The sequence below is a fragment of the Cibotium barometz genome, chromosome 46 (genome assembly GCF_041138505.1).
Source record: "Cibotium barometz isolate CiBa-2024 chromosome 46, ASM4113850v1, whole genome shotgun sequence".
NCBI lineage: Eukaryota > Viridiplantae > Streptophyta > Polypodiopsida > Cyatheales > Cibotiaceae > Cibotium > Cibotium barometz.
This window is the reverse complement of record NC_141091.1, coordinates 39,062,706-39,080,830: the sequence shown is the minus strand read 5'-3', so window position 1 is coordinate 39,080,830 and position 18,125 is coordinate 39,062,706.

Sequence of the window (18,125 nt, the reverse complement as noted above, 5' to 3'; positions counted from 1 at the left end):
GCATGGGCATGGGCACATATTAATGTAGTGTGAACCCAATGTCTACTATATAAGCCAATATTGGCCATTCACTAATCATTCCATAATCATGATACTTTTTCACTAATACAATTACAAGCTTCCGCATAGCTTTTCTTGGTGCAATCCACCCTTGTGCTTCAAGTAAACAAACACACATCTATTCTCTCTCCTTGCCTCTTGCAATGGTATCAGAGCTCTTGTTTTGATCCTTTGCTTCATCCAATTTTGCCAATTTTCATGTTTTTTTTGAAAATTTGGCTTAATTCTTACTAATTTTTGCTTAATCTAACCTAATCTCACAAGATTGGTTGGATTTGGTTAGGACTTGGTTGAGATTTGTGGGAAACTAGTCCAATTTTGGCCAACCGGGACCAAATTTTGGGCGTTGGACCTAAATTTGGGACGGTTGGACCAAAACTGGGAGAAATTTGAAATAATCATTCTGCTAATCTCTCTGTTAATCATGTTTATCATTTTATGCTTCCCTTTCAAGCTTTCCATAGCCATTACTCTTCACTCATGCCCTGTTTTGCTTCAATTCTTGAGGGTTTTTGTAGAGCTTGATGAGAGGAATAAGATGAGTACCATTTTGTGCAAATTTTTTTGAAATTTTACATGGTCTTCTTCCCTCTTCATTTGCAAGTTCTTGCTTGAATGGTGAATTTTCTTGCAAAGGGGGCAATTAATTAGGGTTCTCTACTCATAAACCCTAATTTTTAGAAATTAGTCAATCCCTCTCTTCATCAGTGTGCCTTGAGAATTAACTAATGTGTTAATGATGGCTTAATGCAAGCCAGGGCAAACCCTAGCTACTAATTTGGGGATTTTGAACTAATTGGGACAATTAGTGAGAATGGATGTGGAATGGGAGTGTACATGTCCTAATTGCACTATGCTCATCATGGTTTACCACTCCATTTGATATTTGGATGCCATATGGATCAAATCTTTACATAAGGTATGTCTCTTGAATGCCATTGGACATTCATGTGACATGTGAAATGAACCAATTGTGAGGGATGTCATTCTATGCTTGGGATTACACATACATTGCCTATTGATTTGACGTCATTGGATTTACTTGATTTGGTTGGCTTATGTGCTTGGATAGATGGGGACACATGAGTATTGATTGAGTGAAGCATAAGTTCATGCTCTTGATATTATTCATATGAAATGGTTGGCATGAGTTCATGCTCTTGATGTAATTCATATGAAATGGTTGGCATGAGTCATCCCTCATATGTGTAAGATCTCCAACTCACTCATTTGATTCAAGCAAGCACACCTCACCTCACATTGTACCCACTTCATTTCATAGAGTCTAGTATGTGGTGAGGGTATCTCAGGCTTTGGCGGAGAGGCCCGGGGGAGAGCATGGCTTGAATCCACTATGCCGTGAGTGCCGTGGTAAAGCGGTACGGTGGAGGATTAGGTATCCGGTGGTGAAGACATGGTCCCAACTTATGCCTAGATTCGGACTTGAATCCACTATGCCGTGAGTGCCGTGGTAAAGTGGTACGGTGGAGGATTAGGTATCCAGTGGTGAAGACATGGTCCCAACTTATGCCTAGATTCGGACTAGGTTCGAGGGTGGGAAGAGCTTGGCTGGGAGATCGGCAAGCTTCGATGCGCTACACCGACGGACACCATCGACATTCCATTGCATCCAAGTGGCAAGATCATTGGACATGTGATAGCAAGTGGACAATGTATGCATAAGCAACAAAGGTTGATGGTTTTGATGCATGCGGGCAATGGGGCTCATTGATCGACTTTGATCATTTCTTGAAGCCATGAGATGGGAATAGATGCTATTGGTATTGGACAAAAGATGAGCAAGTAGATTGGATGATATTGATTTGATTTGAAAATTAAGATTCAGGGGGTCTCTATCCTTGGGCCACATTAGGAACAATGTTCTCATCCTTATTCTTTATGTGGATAACATGCTCGTCACTTATTCTTGATGGTGAGTTTGTTTAATGCTGTGTAATCTAAACAAAGGCGTGCAGACTTGTCCTTCTTTTGGACAAATAGGATAGGTGCAGCAAATGGTGAGGAAGAAGGCCGAATAAATCCGGCTCGGAGAAGCTTAGATAACTACTTTTCTAACTCGCCCTCTAAAGTCTTGTAAAGACGATAGGGAAACCTGCTAGGAGGATTTGATTGAGGGAGCACCAAATCAATGTGATGGTCCTCAGGGCGAGAGGGTGGGAGACTGGGCGGGAGATCGTCGTCCCTGAGCATAATGTCCTAATGTCTGGACATGAGGTCTGCTAACTGAGGGACTGAAGATGAAATGGATGCTACCAATGAGGTAGAGGTTGTTTGAACACGAACATAAAGTAGTGCTCCTTTTGCTCCCTTGCGGCGGGGCGGATAGCTCGTCTGGCATGGAGATGTGAAATTAATGGGATGCTAAGAATGCTTCTATCCCTACGAATCTGACAGGCTCAGGAAAACCTTTACAAATAGTAAAAGTATCTTGCCCCCAATTGGGAATAGGCTCATACTGACGGAATCACTGAATTCCTAAGATCCTGTCACACCCCAACAGAGGCAAGACGATGAAATCTCGTTGAAATGAGGCCTTTTGCTATGCCTTCTGGGAAATGTGGGTGCAAAGACCAGGTGTAAACCCATGATATGGGACTAATGTGCAGTTCAATTTATTAGCCAACTGGGGAGAGATGGCATCTTCAGAACTACCCATATCGAAAAGGACTACAAACTCTCGGCCCTTGGTAGCAGAGTCATAAGCTCGGATAAGGCTCTTCTGTGCAGCATCGCTCTCACCCTCTTGCTTAGCATCAAATACCACTGATGGCATAGGATGCATAGAAGGTAAAAGTTAAACCGCATTGGTAAAAGTAGGCGGGGCTGGAAGATCCGGGGAGGCTGTGGCAACTGTAGCAGAAGGAGCTTTGGCGGCTTGTTCCGCTTGCCATTTGTGGCAATCCTTCTTACCATATCCTTCTTACCATGTCCTATGATGTGACAGAAAAAACATCTATTTTCTGACTGATACTTCTTTTGCTCCTCTGGAGGAAGATAATCTCCAGTAATGCCTGCTTTAGCCTTTTCATGGGGGGTCTTTGTGGGCTCCAGAACTGGTCCCCACCCACACGGGACCCTTCATTTCAATAAGCACCCACAACATTTTATGGTTGCAATCAATTAATTAATTATGATGCATGTGTCATAGCATTGTTTTTTTGGCAGTGTTCTTGCATGCTTCTCCTTTGCCCATGATGCACGTGTCATAGCATGGTTTTTTTTGGCCGTCTCCTTGCATGCTTCTCCTTTGCCCATGGTTCTTTGAACATTGCATGCTTCGCGGGTTCCTGTGTGGGAGTTCTTCTCGAAGGGTATGCACGTCTTCCTTTGCATGTTCTGCGGGTTCATGCCCATGCTGGTTCAAAGGTGGCTCACTGTTCTTGCATGGTTTGCGGGTCGTGCTCATGGTATTGCGGTCAAAGGGCATGCACGTCTTCCGTGGTTTGCGTTTCGTTGCCATGCTAGGGTATGGACAGTTTGGTTTGCTCCTTCGTGTCCTTCGACCTTCCTTCCCATGCTGCTCGCACATTCTTCTCGAAGGTTCATGTTCATTCTATTCACGGTCATGAGGGAGGGTTCGTACCCTACAACGTCCATCCTCATGCTGTTGTGGTCGTCTTCTTGAAGCTTGTGTGGGTCTGTGCACGTGATTTTGGATTTGGTTTCTGGAGGCTTCTGAACGGTATGGCTTTTGCATGTGCTTCGTGGTGTCGCCTCTTTTAGCAGGCTATATTTTGGATTTCTGGAGGCTTTTGAACGGTATGGTTTCTGCTTGTGCTTCATGGTGTCGTCTCTTTTAGCAGGTTACGTTTTGAAGCTTCTGGTTTCGTTGTCGCCTCTTTTAGCAAGTTATCATTCTTCTGTGTATTTAAAGAATGCACGTTATGGTTCTTCTATGTATTGCTTTAGTATCACAAGTCATGTAGTTGGTGTTCAACGTTGTATTATCACAGCTCGTGTACTTGATTTTTTTGCAGTTAGTCATCTTGTTCTGTGAAATCCCTCCCAAAAGGAAAGCTATGAATGATATCACCAACTTTATGTGTGTTGATCGCCGTCCTTGTACTTCGTCTCGTCGTTCTGATGGAGTTGTTGCATGCATGCAAAATCCGCCTCATCGTTTTGATGGAGATGCTGCATCCATGCAAAATCCGCTTCCAGTACCTACAACATCTACTCTGCCCAGAGACGTCTCTGTGGGGCCCCATATCACCACTCCACCCAATGGCCCTTCTACAATCCGTAATCTTCTTGCGGTGAAGCAAAAAGCCAGATGGCAGTTTTCAAATTCAATTTTTTACTTGCTTGTTTGTTCTTTCTTGTTATGTGCTTGTTTTTGTCCTGTGTGATTGATTTGATGGTTGTTTCTGTGTAGTATGCAGGAAAGAAATTAAACCTACACGCGGCTCCTTATACAATATAAATAGTGTTCGTTCAATTTCCGTTCGCTTCTTGAATAAAAAAAATGTTCATGTTGAATAATTACACCTTGGAGTACATATTTCGTTATGTTCAGCGTCTTATTTATTTCGATTCTAATAAGCACCCACAACATTTTATGGTTGCAATTAATTAATTAATTACGATGCACACATCATAGCATTGTTTTTTTTGGCAGTGTTCTTGCATGCTTCTCCTTTGCCCATGATGCACGTGTCATAGCATGGTTTTTTTTTGGCCGTGTCCTTGTATGCTATTTGTGCACTTAACACAAACACTACAAACCCTTTTGTGTTGCCTTCCCTGTTACATATGCATATTGTATACTGTTTCTGTGCCCTTTGGATACAAAAACAAAGCAACAAATGTTTTCGATTTACAATATGCACTTTATGCAATTTGATTTGCAAGACTATAAAACCCTTTATGTTGTCCTTTTTTCCTTTACGTATGAGACGGACTATCGTATTTTGAGTGATAATGTTTGATTTTAAAATATTTGAATAACCTACTTTTGTAAACTGCAACTTAGAAAAAAACTAGACTGTTTGAGGTGTCTGCGACTATAGGTATTGGAAATGGTGATATTAAACTGTCTTCATGGGAGCCATTAGAGGAATTTGTTAGAATGGAATGCTTCAAAGGGCTTTTTGCATTAGAGAAAGGGGGCACATTAAATCACTTACACTTTCAAATGGTGGCTAGTTTAATGGTGCCATCGTTGATTAGCATAGGAAAAACCATCAAGAGATACTTGGGTTGGGATCTGTTTAAGCCTGAAGGAGGTTTGGTGATGTGCAGAGGGCTACGACAAATTAGGATACACACACTAGAAGGAATGGTAGGGTATTGTATGAAGGATTTGCATAAGCCACACTTTAATTTTTTTTTCACACAACATATCAAGTGAAGAGATTACAAGGGGTAGACAGCTATATGCTCTGTATGGCTTGGTAGACTTAAAAAATAAGGTTTGCCTCTCACCTATTGACTTGTTTGAAAGAGCATATGTGTATATGGACAACTACATAGCCAATAAACTGGAAGTCTCATTGCAAAGTACACTTTTAAAAATGGTACGAACAGGTAAGTATTACCTTGTTGCTTCATGGATAATTCCCAAAACTGGTTTTGGCATGCCAGTATGCAAAGATCGGCGGCTGCTGCTGTTTGGAAAGTAATGAAACTATCTCATCTCACCCAATGTATCGACATCGACAAAATTTTCTTCTCGGAAGAGCCTGCTAGAAGATATTTCAATCAGATGAATCTGGCACCTCGAGCCCAACATGAAGACGAAGGTAGTGATAACATTGAAGAAGAGCAACATGAGACCAACAACGACCTAGGCACTCGAAAACAACCCAATTGTGGTTGATGATGATGTGCAAGAACAACCACAACAAGAGTATAACACATCTTTCCTTTTTGTTTGGGAAAGGACTGCAGACTTCAAAAGATCTATTGTAGAAGGACATAGTTTTGTGCCTCTATCTCCCGAGGCACGTAAATATGTGGGCCTCAGTGAGGAAGATGATTGTTTTCTCTAGCTTTTCTACAAGTTTTTTATGAAGTATGCAATGTGCAGTCCGTCCCTTGTAATTAAATGCTTTCCCTTCATGTTTAATACAACACAGCCTTTTCGTCACATTGTATCAAAATTGGTCAAATTGACGTGTAAAACAAAAAAGGTAATATTTCCAAATTTTCTTTACTGAAAAACAGGAGTGAAGCTTTCTTAATTTCTAAAAATTCTAAAAAATCCTAACCCTTATTGAACCTTACAAAGCTAAAGTCTTTGATTTTCGAACCTTACAAAAATTAATGTTGTTTGCAAATATGCACCCACAAAAAAAAAAATTGTAGAGTGAATATGCACCCACACAAAAATAGGTTTGTTTACATCAAGATAGGTCTCTTAACTAAGTTTTGACTGACTGATTACTTCAATTGTATTCTGGTTTGACTTTGCTGCCACTTGGCTGATGACGTGCCCAACTGCTCTAGACCTGCCACAATATAAATAAAAATCATCTTCTACCACTTTCAAAGTAGTGAGAATATCTCTTTTCAATGAAAAGAAATTTGTTATTTTATGAATAAAAATCATCTTCTACTGCTTTCAAAGTAGTGAGAATTTGGAATGCTCTTACCAGTAGGAAGATCAATAACACTAAGATCAACACTCCAAGTACTTAGCTTTGTGTTTCGTATCTTTGGACCACCACCCAAGCCAACATAGAACTCCCTCATCACTGCAAAACCATCCTTGACATTTCTTTCTCTGAACTCCTTTCCAAGCTTAATTTAATCATAAGTCCACACCTTTGGTTCCTTTGTCTCCATGCTTCTCAATGAAATGAAAACTAGCAAGAGGAGCATGAATAAAAGCTCCCTTCCCAACATTATTGTGTAAGAGGACTTTCCAAATACAAGAAAAAATTATGTTCATTCCCATTACTAAAGAAGAATTACACAACCTCTCCTAACCTCAGTTCAGGTTAGGTTCTTTGTGTACCATGAGAACCTATGTAGCAAATACATTTGAGTGACATTGTTAAACTGCTACTAGAGACATCCACAACATTGATGCAGGCCACCTTGCCATCTCCAATAATTTTGGCCAAAGCCACAAAAAATGCCGGATTTCATTGGACTTGTGCTTATATTGTATTATTTTGCGTGTGTGATTGATGCTTGTCTATCAAAGGTGCACCATGGAATATTAGGTGGAGAGTACCAGTTGTGGATTAGGTGTTTGCACAAGCTAGAGTGGCCAAATAAGCCCTAGGACCTAATTTTTAACTTTGGCCGCCCAAGAGTGTAAACCCTAGAAGTCACACATAAAGGCAAAATGTAACTCTCACCACTCATTATCTTATGCATAATCTAAGTGAGTGCTCTTTTCCTCTCCTCCCTTACTTATCTCTTGTGTGTGTGTGTGTGTGTGTGTGTGTGTGTGTGTGAGAGAGAGAGAGAGAGAGAGAGAGAGAGAGAGAGGGGGGAGGGTCGATCTTCTATTGGAGTGTGGCGGTGGCGATGATGGAGTGCTCGGGTGCTCCTATGCAGTGACGCTACCTACAAGAATCCCATGCGACTCACATTCATGAGGTGAGTGACACATCGTCGGTGGCGATGATTGTGTATTTGTGTGCTAGGATAGGACTTGTTGGTTTCTCGATTGAACTATAGTGAGCCGAGTGTGGAAGGACATAGCCATAGTGTATTTTGAATGCTTGTGAATGGTTTAATCTCGTGTTTTCTATTTTCGGTTCAAGAATGAAGTACGAAGGAAATCCCCAACAAATGGAATACTTTGCTGCATTGTGATTACTTTCTGGTACAATTTCTTGTTGATTTATGTGTAATTTCTTATTAGCTTAGGAAATTAATGTTTAGATTTTGTTGCTTCTTCTAAATTGGAGCGTACTTTAATTTCTACGATTTCTATTGTAATTTCTGTTTAGCTTAGGGAATGAATCATTTTTTAATAATTTGGAGTGCCTTTTAATTTTTGCATATTTTTGTTTTTATGTTCATTTCATACATTCACATGAAAGAAAAGAAACAATAAATTGGGCTAGAAATTGAATCAATTGAGATAAACAGACCTCAAAATCGGGTTTCAGACATAGAATTTATCCCAATTTCAACTCCTTATACGAAGAAATGGAAGGGGAAACAATGATTTACGGTGGATTTACAAACTAGATTAAATACTATGTTTTGTCTCTTTTATGCATTTTTGGATTAGTGTTAATAATGTAGATTAATTAGACTTAATTCCCTTATAATCAGACCACTAGATGTTAGCCTTGATTGGTTGGCTGCATTTAATGTGGGTAGGCTTTTAGGCCATAAGTCAAAGGAGATGAATTGAAAGAAATGGAAAAATTCAGAAATTTTGACACTATCCCTTTTTGGGTGGTTGTGGGGTCAGATTGGAACTGTAAATCGCAATCGTTAAAAAAAATGCAAAAAGTAAAAAAGTTCAAAAAGACAAAATTAAAAAAAGAAAGTTAAAGAAAAAAGAAGAACGGTAGCTTAGGATTTTTTTTTGAAAAAGCACACTTAAAAGTTCTAAAAACCCGTTTTAGGTCGTGGATCATGTTGGTGCAACCTATACAACACCACCAAAAATTCAAATTTTGTGTAGTGAACTTACTTTACAAATGGGTGCTTAGGTACCTTGAAAAAGTCTAAACCCAAACTTTTCCAAGGTGTCTAGAATTGTAACCTATTTTGGACAAGTTTCCTCAACACTAAAAAATAAATAAATTCAAACTTCTTAGTGCTTCCTTGACCCTAATAAGCCCAGATTCACATGCATTTATGGTCTCGATGTGTATTAGAGGCCTATTTAGAGGATAGTTTATCTATTGAGCTAGGTGTGTACCAACCTACACACTAGGCTCCAGACCTTCAGGCGGAACCTAGGTTAGCATTGTACAAGGACCGACCTACAATAGGGGCTAGTGATACTTTGTACGACTTCAAGTCAATGGAAGGATCCCTAGTCCTAAGAAGTGAGAACCCTAATCAAGCCTTACTAGCCTGACTGATTAACAGTTTTTTTTAACCATGTGGCTGGCTCTACCTCAAAGGTTTAACCTCAGCTGCTACCTCTAAACTAAACCTTAGTACATACGGACCACATGATGGAGGAGTTGAGGTAAACTCTAGAGAGATACCTAGTGTAGTCTACTTGTTATTACAAGCAGAGATCATTCACGTTGATATCCCTATCCATGCATCTTTAGCAACCATGACCATTGAACCACCCCTTGCATAAGTGCTTATGCCTGATGGCAGAACACTAGAAGAAGTGTAGGAAGTAGAGGCACTAATCAAGGCTGCTAGAGCTAAAGAAGAAGAGACTTTGCAATTGGCATAGTAGCGATTAGCAGCCCAAACAGCTCACTATACCCAAAGCTAGTCCCAAGCTAGGACCACATAAGTAGTGCATGATAGCCTGGGCACACGCAATAACATTGCATCTACCTTGAGGAAATAACTAGGTGCGCAAGTCTTGGACCAACATCTTCTTACAAAAGACTGGGAGTATGACGTGACGGCAGAAACCCTTGTAGATTTAGACACAGGTCAAATCCACGATGTTAGTTGGAAAGAGATTGTCTAATCAATCTCTGGGGACACAACGGAGGAGGAACACTTGCAGAGGGCATCTATGATTGCATACATAGGATCATCAAACATGGAAGGATCCAAACACCTATGATTTAAATTTTTGGAATATCCAAAACAAGAGCGCCCACAATGAGCGAAATGGTAACACCCCTTGTAAGCCCAGCAGATCCTACTTCTGTAGTATCACCCGACTATACCATGGGCCCACCCACATCTTCTATCCCACAAGGCCATGTAGGGACTCAAGAGAGCACACTATCACGAGCTTCACATTATTAAATCCTAGAGCTATCCCTACCCAATACATTGCTAGTGCACTGCCTGATGGAGTGGTAATTGCTGACACATCATTATTACCTCTGAGCCATAGGCCCACTGCCACTGTAGAAGCCACCCCCAGTTTCCACACAGTCCTCCCTGTGCATGGCACATCTATTATCTCCATTCCAAAATGATCATAAACTTCACTTCCACCATTTGTCACATCTCATTCTAGCACACCCATGACACATCCATTTCCTAGAGTGAGTGTACTACCAATCCTTGTTGTGAGACCAAGACTGCACTTAATGCCCACATGACTACAACACCTATTGGGGAACCAGTAGGACACATGCCTTATGTTGCACATCTAGGTCCACCTAGATTTAGACCAATGTATCCTCATGCAATGTTGTGTGCTGCACCTGTCGTGCCAGGACCAGCTCTACCCATAGACCTAGTTGCTTTTGCACAAGTCCTAGGGAGAGCAGTAGCTAAGAGCATAACACCTATTTTATGAGATGGGGGTCTACATAGCTATGGAAAAGCCACCCGCTAACGTAGTGATTCATTGGAGATGGTGGTCCTAGGAGACATCTAGAGGTATTTGATTAAGTGTGTGAGGCCCTAGGAGAATGAAATGAGGTTGCCAATACCAATGCCCTAACATTAGAAGTAAGGTTGGGGAATTGGTGCAAAACTCTTAGGATCAAAGAACACTTGAACTTCACTACTCTTAGGAGATTGTTCTTGTGAAGCAATTTGTGCATGAAGGAGTCTTATGGGGTGTAGCTTCACAGCTACACAAAACAAAGAGAGAAGAAGAAGAGTCGATTTAAGATTTCATTAGCTGGCTCAATTATTTGAACTCTCATTGTCTTCCATAGGAACGCTATTAGAATAATCAACTTCTTAATAGATTCATCCATGGGCTTAAACATGAAGTGATCTATAATGGCTTAGTCATTAGAGGGACCACTACATGGGATGAAGTCACAACAAAGGCAATCCAATTAGAAGATAATCTAATGGTTAAGGGAGCCAAAGCATCGGATTCTAAATTTGTTGCTTCCAGAGTCACTGGACATAGCACTTCTACTATCAAGCCCATTGCTAAAGGTAACACTTTAGCGGAGATGAATTTCACAAACTTCATGAAAGCACTCTAGGAGGGGATGAAGGAAAATAAAGCTCTTGAAAATATACATATATATCCAATGGTGCTTAATCTACTAACAAGGGCATTTGACTAGTTCAGTCCTCACGGCACACTATTATGGGAATTATACTTTTTGTGGACGTTATGGTCACGAGGATTCATAACACTAATGCTTCTAGACCTTCACAATTGGCTTTACTAGCTCCATCACAGCCACAAGCCATAATGTGGCCGAGTAATGGTCATGTAGATCAAGCTACCCACTATGCACCTATACGTAGTGGGGTCCTCCAAAAGCTCACCTGTATCCGCAAAAAGCTTTGTGTTTTGCTCCAATGGCAGTTAAATAGACTTATAGCATGTCATACCATACTTGGACAATAAGTCCCAGCCACCATAATACCTTTGCAACAATAACAAAATGCCATGAGGTGATCTCACCACCTCTAAGCCCAAGAAATACCACAACTCACCCAAATCCTTCATCTCAAACTTCTACTTCAAAAGCCTCTTGAGATCATGTATGTCAGCATCATTATTACCATTGATAATCAAGTCATCCACATAGATGACTAAGAGCATGATCCCTCTATCTTTTTCACATAAAGTGAAAAATCTACATTGGAAATCTAAAATCCAATGGTAACAAGATACTCCCTGATCTTGTTTGACCATGCTCTAGGTGCCTGCTTCATGCTATATAAGGCTTTGTGTAACCTACACACAAAATCTAGGTGTGCATCACTCTCATAACCTGGTGGCTACATCATGTATACTTGTTCTTGAAAATCACCATGCAAGAAGGCATTTTTTACATCCATCTAATGTAAAGACCAACCCTTTTCTTGAAAATCACCATGCAAGAAGGCATTTTTTACATCCATCTAATGTAAAGACCAACCCTTTTCTTGTTGTAGCCATAGCAATGACAGCTCTCACGTGGTTGCCATTCTTTGCAACTGGGCTGTGAGTGTTTCCTCATAGTCAATGCTATAAGTCTGTGCATAGCCCTTGGCAACCAATCTTTCCTTATACCTACCCACTAAACCATTAGCATTGATGTGTCCGAGAGACCTACCTCTATAGCCCATCCAAAACAAACCACAGTGAGGAGGGAACTACCACCTAGTATCACAACACGAGCAGACAACACCAAAGTAGAGCACCAGTCCACTTAGCTGACATCCCCTGTTCTCCAGCTGCAATAGGCAGAAACCTATGCACTCTCCAAACTTCTCCAACTAGCCCAATTGACTACCCCAATGATCCTCCCAGGTCAGCTCTGATCTCCACATCTATCTGATTCACATCACATCTATTCACCTCACATTCTCATAATCTCTATTCACATCACATCCATCCATTCATTCATTCCCATCTATCTGATTCACATCACATCTCACATCTATTCACATCACATCTCATCACCTCTATTCACATCACATCCATCCATCCATTCACATCTATCTAATTCACATCACATCTATTTACCTCTCATCTCATCACCTCTATTCACATCACGCCCATCCATCCATTCATTCACATCTATCTAATTCACATCACATCCATCCATCCAATCATCATTTATCTGATTCACATCTTATCTCATCACATCTATTCACCTCATATTCTCATCACCTCTATTCACACCACATCCATCCATCCATTCTTCTCATCTATCTAATTCCCATCACATCTATTCACCTCATATTCTCATCACTTCTATTCACATCACATCCACCATCCATTCGCATCTAACTAATTCACATCACATTCTCATCATCTCTATTCACATCACATCCATCCATTCAATCATCATCGATTCACATCTTATCTCATCACATCTATTCGCCTCATATTCTCATCGCTTCTATTCACAGAATTTAAACATAGAATTTAAGAGGATTCTAATTTTTGATATAAAAATTCTTTACGCATCTTTTTATGCATAATTCAACTTTAAGGAAAATAACACTTTTGAAATAAAATTATGCATAAATTCAATTTTAATGAGAATAACTCTTTTGAAATAAAAATAAATCTTTTATGCATCTTTTTATGCATAAATTCAATTTTAATGAGAATGACACTTTTGAAATAAAAATAAATCTTTTATGCATCTTTCTATGCATAAATTCAATTTTAATGAGAATGACACTTTTGAAATAAAAATCAATCTTTTATGCATCTTCCTATGCATAAATTCAATTTCAATGAGAATGACACTTTTGAAATAAAAATCAATATTTTATGCATCTTCCTATGCATAAATTTAATTTTAATGAGAATAGAACTTTTGATATAAAAATAAATCTTTTAGAATGCACAAACAGGGGGAATTACTCTTTTAGAATAACCTAATGATAAACTTTAGTTCCATAAAATTTAAGAAAATTTTGCCATAACCTCCTTTGTATGGCTGACCATTCTCATTCAATTTATGACTTGAATTAATCCAATTTGAATTCTAATATCTCTAATCTACTCCATTTTTCAAAAATTAAGAGAGTAAACAATGAAAAGAGTTTAATCAATCTTTTAGTTAAACTTTCTAGGATTGAGAAGGGTTGAATTGTAAAGAAGAGAAGGGGGTGGCCTTTCCATCAAGGCATAGCATTAGATTTTAATTCAACATTTACAAAGCATAAAATTTGAGAAAACCATAGATTTAAAAATTCACAACAATAAGTAAGAATTAAGCTTACATGGAGCTTGTAAGCTTTACTTTGGCTTGAGGGATTTGAGGGTTCTACTCTTGTTTGCAGTAAGAGTGGCCACCAAATTCACTTGGAGAGGATAAGGCCAAAACACAATTGAATTATCAAGATATTCAATGTTAAATGGCTCAGGACAGAAGCAGAGTAATAGTGCATAAACACCATTAAGCTTTTACAAAGGGGGAGGCTTCTATTTATAGGAAAAAGTGAGCCTCTAACCATGCAAACTGATTCTAGAATTTTCCAGATTAGTTTGGTCACTTTTTGATTATTTTTAGGTCAGTTTCGCTTACTTTTTGGATCTAGTTGAAATAAGAGAGAGGAGAGATGAAAATATCTCATTATTTGTCAGTTTAAAACTCATCTACACATGTGAAATAGGCACCTCCTTCATGAGGGGATTTTCCCACACTGAGGTGTCAAAAATGCATCATTTCCTCTAAATATCTCTTCTCTTTTAACTAATAAACCTTGTCCTTAGTCAACTCTTCATCTTATGTGAGTATTTACTCATTTTTACGGGGATTTTCTTTTATTATTTAATTTATCTCCTCCCTACATTTGGATTAATCTTATTGGTCCATAGGAACCTTGATCCAAATTTTCAAAAAATCTGGACCCTCGGGATAAGGTCCTTTTTACCTATTTTCAATTAATTCCAATTGCACATTGGAAAGTTCTTTTTGAATTTCTATTTCAGGGGAATTTAGTTTAATAAGAAAGGATACTTTTCCATCCAAAGATATCTAAAAATTGAGTTATCTCTCTCTAGGCTAAAACAGGTAGAAAAAAGATCTTTTATTATTCTGAAAAGGGGATTGATTACAGGGGAAGAAACTGGACATCTTGAGGGGCTAGGAAGGAATCTTACATTCTCTCCCACTTGAAAAACGCCAGATGTCCTCATCTCGCAAGTGGAGTATGATCTCTTTCATCTTCTTCTTCTTCTTCAATTACTTCCAGCGTTACTGCCTTGGAAGTGGACGACCGATTTGAAATATCTCTTTTTTCCTTCCCCTATTCTAAGGAGGAGGTCTTGCATTACTTTGGATTGAGACTGTGGGTTGGTTAGAGGGTCTATCTATGGGATTTTCTTGATTTTAGTGGAAAGAAACCTGATTACTTTGGAAGGAAGGAGCTGGAGTCTCGAATCTTGATCCTTGATTTCCTTGCCCCGAAAACCTTGATCCAAAAGGTGTTGGGCAATCCATACTGTGATGTCTGAATCCTTGACAGTTATAGCATCTCACTCCCTTGATCAAGGGTGGAACTTCTGAAGTTGAATTCTGAGGGATTGAGTTTCGAGAAAAGGACATTTCTTCCATTCTAGAACTTCCCATGTCCTGGGCGTTGACCCTTATATCTTTTAGGCAACAGAAGGTTGGAATCACCTTTTGGAATTAAAAACCTTTTGAAAGGTGATGGTGCTGGCTTCGGCGGGACTTTGACATCAAAGGCCTTGGTGAAATCCTTCGCCATCCGCACTGCTTAAGCCATGGAAACTGGCTTGGCATTCTTCACCACCAGGATATTCAAAGGTTCGTTCAGTCCCCCCGAATGAACCTGGCCATCAGCTGTTCTTCATCTAGCGGTGGTGAGAATTTGAGGAGGAGAGTGAACGCTTGGTGATATACTTCAATAGTTTTGCTTCCCTGGGTCAACTCTAAGAATTCGTTCATCTTTGTTTCCAAAAAGCCAAGAGGACAGAACCTCGTCCTTAGGTAATTTTTGAGATCATTCCATGTCTGGGTCTTTCGATCCTCTAGACGGTTTGTCTCGCAATGGTTTCTCCATGCACTCTGGCTGTTTCTACTATCTTCAGTTTTACAAGAGCCATTTTGCTCTTCTCATTGTACCCGGTGACATTGAAGTACTCTTCCATTGCTTGGATCCACTTTTCCATAGCCTCACCCAAGTTTTCCCCTTCACCCCTGAAAGGTCCAGGCTGCGATCTATGAAGAGTTTTACGAACATCCAAGTCGAGCTCTTTCTCATCGAGTTGGGGGTTATCATTTCTACCACGATGACCTCGATCCATGCTCCTATTAATACGAAAATTCTTGTTAAGTCCCTTTATTTATGATTCAAATCCGATTTTAGATTCAACTGATTCTGGGATTCTTTAGATTGGTCAGTTCCTCACAGAATCATGGGATAAAGATATTCATATAGAACTCATTATCGGATAACAATTCATTCAGAATATCGCATTCATATCTTTAACACAATAATGGTCCATTAGACCAAAATTTCCATCTGAACAGTCCTCCATGAGGATTTCAATTATATAGATTTTTTTTTGTCATCCCTTAACTTGATCCACTGGGCCAAGTGTTAACAGTAGCAATTTGTCAACACAATCCACTAATCTCATAGTGATTTGTTCAAGTCCTTATTGTCATTCCAGTTATGAACATCATCACAGGGACTCGTCCCATTCATCCTCATTGTGGTTTTGTTCAGCTTATTACATTTCAACCAAAATTCAGGAATCATCATTTTTCAATCAGAATCCAAATCAATTCATCAGTTCTTGACCAGAATTTTAAAATCATATCAACCACATTCAAATTCATCATCTGGATAGCATTTTTGCTTATAATTTCAAGATCTTAGATTTACTCGTATATACTGCCAATAAAGAGCTGCAGTTATACCCTCGATATATACGGGTAGTCATGGTCCTTGGAATTATAAGGTAAATACCATCATGTCGTCTAGACCTCAAGCAAGTCAGGGATTCCATATAATTGCGATACTTCCATCTGAAGACCCAATTAACAATTTATGAATTTCAGTCGTTTGAATAATAATTTGTATGAATTTATCATACAAATTTACACCTTTTACTGCTACTTCATCAATTTTTGACATTTTTGGCTTCTCAGTTGATCCATTGTAGCCAATTTTGCTTTGATACCAACTGCAAGATCCCAGTCCCCACCGCGCAATGAATTCAGGGGTGCTAGCAGAGCAGAAGTAGCACTTCTTGCATGGGGCAGGGTCCCACACTCGGGGCCTCCCATGGATATCCGGACAAGAGACTAATCCATCGGTTCTTCCAAAACTGAACGCGAAAAAACTTCCCTTGCCCGAAAAGCTCGGGCGATTCCTCTAGGATAAATGTTTCTCTAACATAGTCAAAAGCCTTAAGTAACTGAACTGATCTAACCGAATCTGTAAGTCCCATAGTCAGATCAGGGAAAGATTACACTTGGATCATAGAGACTAACGCTATTTTCCAATTTGAGAGGCACAGTCATTGATTCTTTTCCATAGAACAATCTTTGTCTGGGATTTACTTCATCTAGCGTACCATAACAGAATTGAGTCTCAATTTAGGGATCCATCAGTCCAGCCTAGTCCCAATCCCATGGGTTAGCTAACCACCCAGCCACTATAGTGATGGGATCTAATTAGGAATTTGGTTAGGTTTTGTCTCGCACATACCAGGGAAAAGAGTTCCCAGGCCCCCGAGTCGGATATTCATGCAAACTTAAAACTAGTCATACCACTTACACACCCAATATGAAATTGTCTTTTTCACAGATTCAGCTATCTTTAAAACAATCATTTAATGAAATCATAGTCACTGATCATAATCCTCCAAAACTTCCAATTGAATTCTAATTTCCAATCATTCCTTTCTCAGTGTACCTATGGCATCATTGGCAAACCAGAACGCTTACCACCTGTCCACTCAGGGGTCTTTTCGATGGTTCCTAACTCATAGTACTCGACAATATTCACATATCAAAATGGAATCTTCATTGAAGATCAGCAAGATCAACCAATAGATCCATATAAAAGGACCATGGACTCATCCGTTGAGGACCAGCAAGGTCAATCAACCAGATCCATGCCCGAATTCAGAAAACAACTCTTACTCCTTGTTCCAATATCTTCCACGATGCATGTGTGGGTATCGTCACGACGACGACCCAGAGCTCGAGCACCGTCCGTATGGTCAAAACCCTCTAGGATCCTTCGCAGGTGACCTAGCACTTCACTCATAGGAGGCCGCTTCCTTGGTCCCTCATCCACCGTACTGGGAAGCTCACCATTTTAATCAAATCGAGGCTGGTCAATGTTAAAATTACAGCAATGTGATGAGCTATGGTGGATCAAATGCTAGAACCAACATCATTAACAAAGTGATTAGATGATAATTAAGATGTGATTAGTGAGTAATTAACTAATAGCTTAATGTGATTAGTGAGTAATTAAGATGTGATTAGTGAGTAATTAACTAATAGCTTAATGTAGGCATGGATAATCAAAAACCAGCAAATTCTCATTAGGCCAATACCTCAATTTAT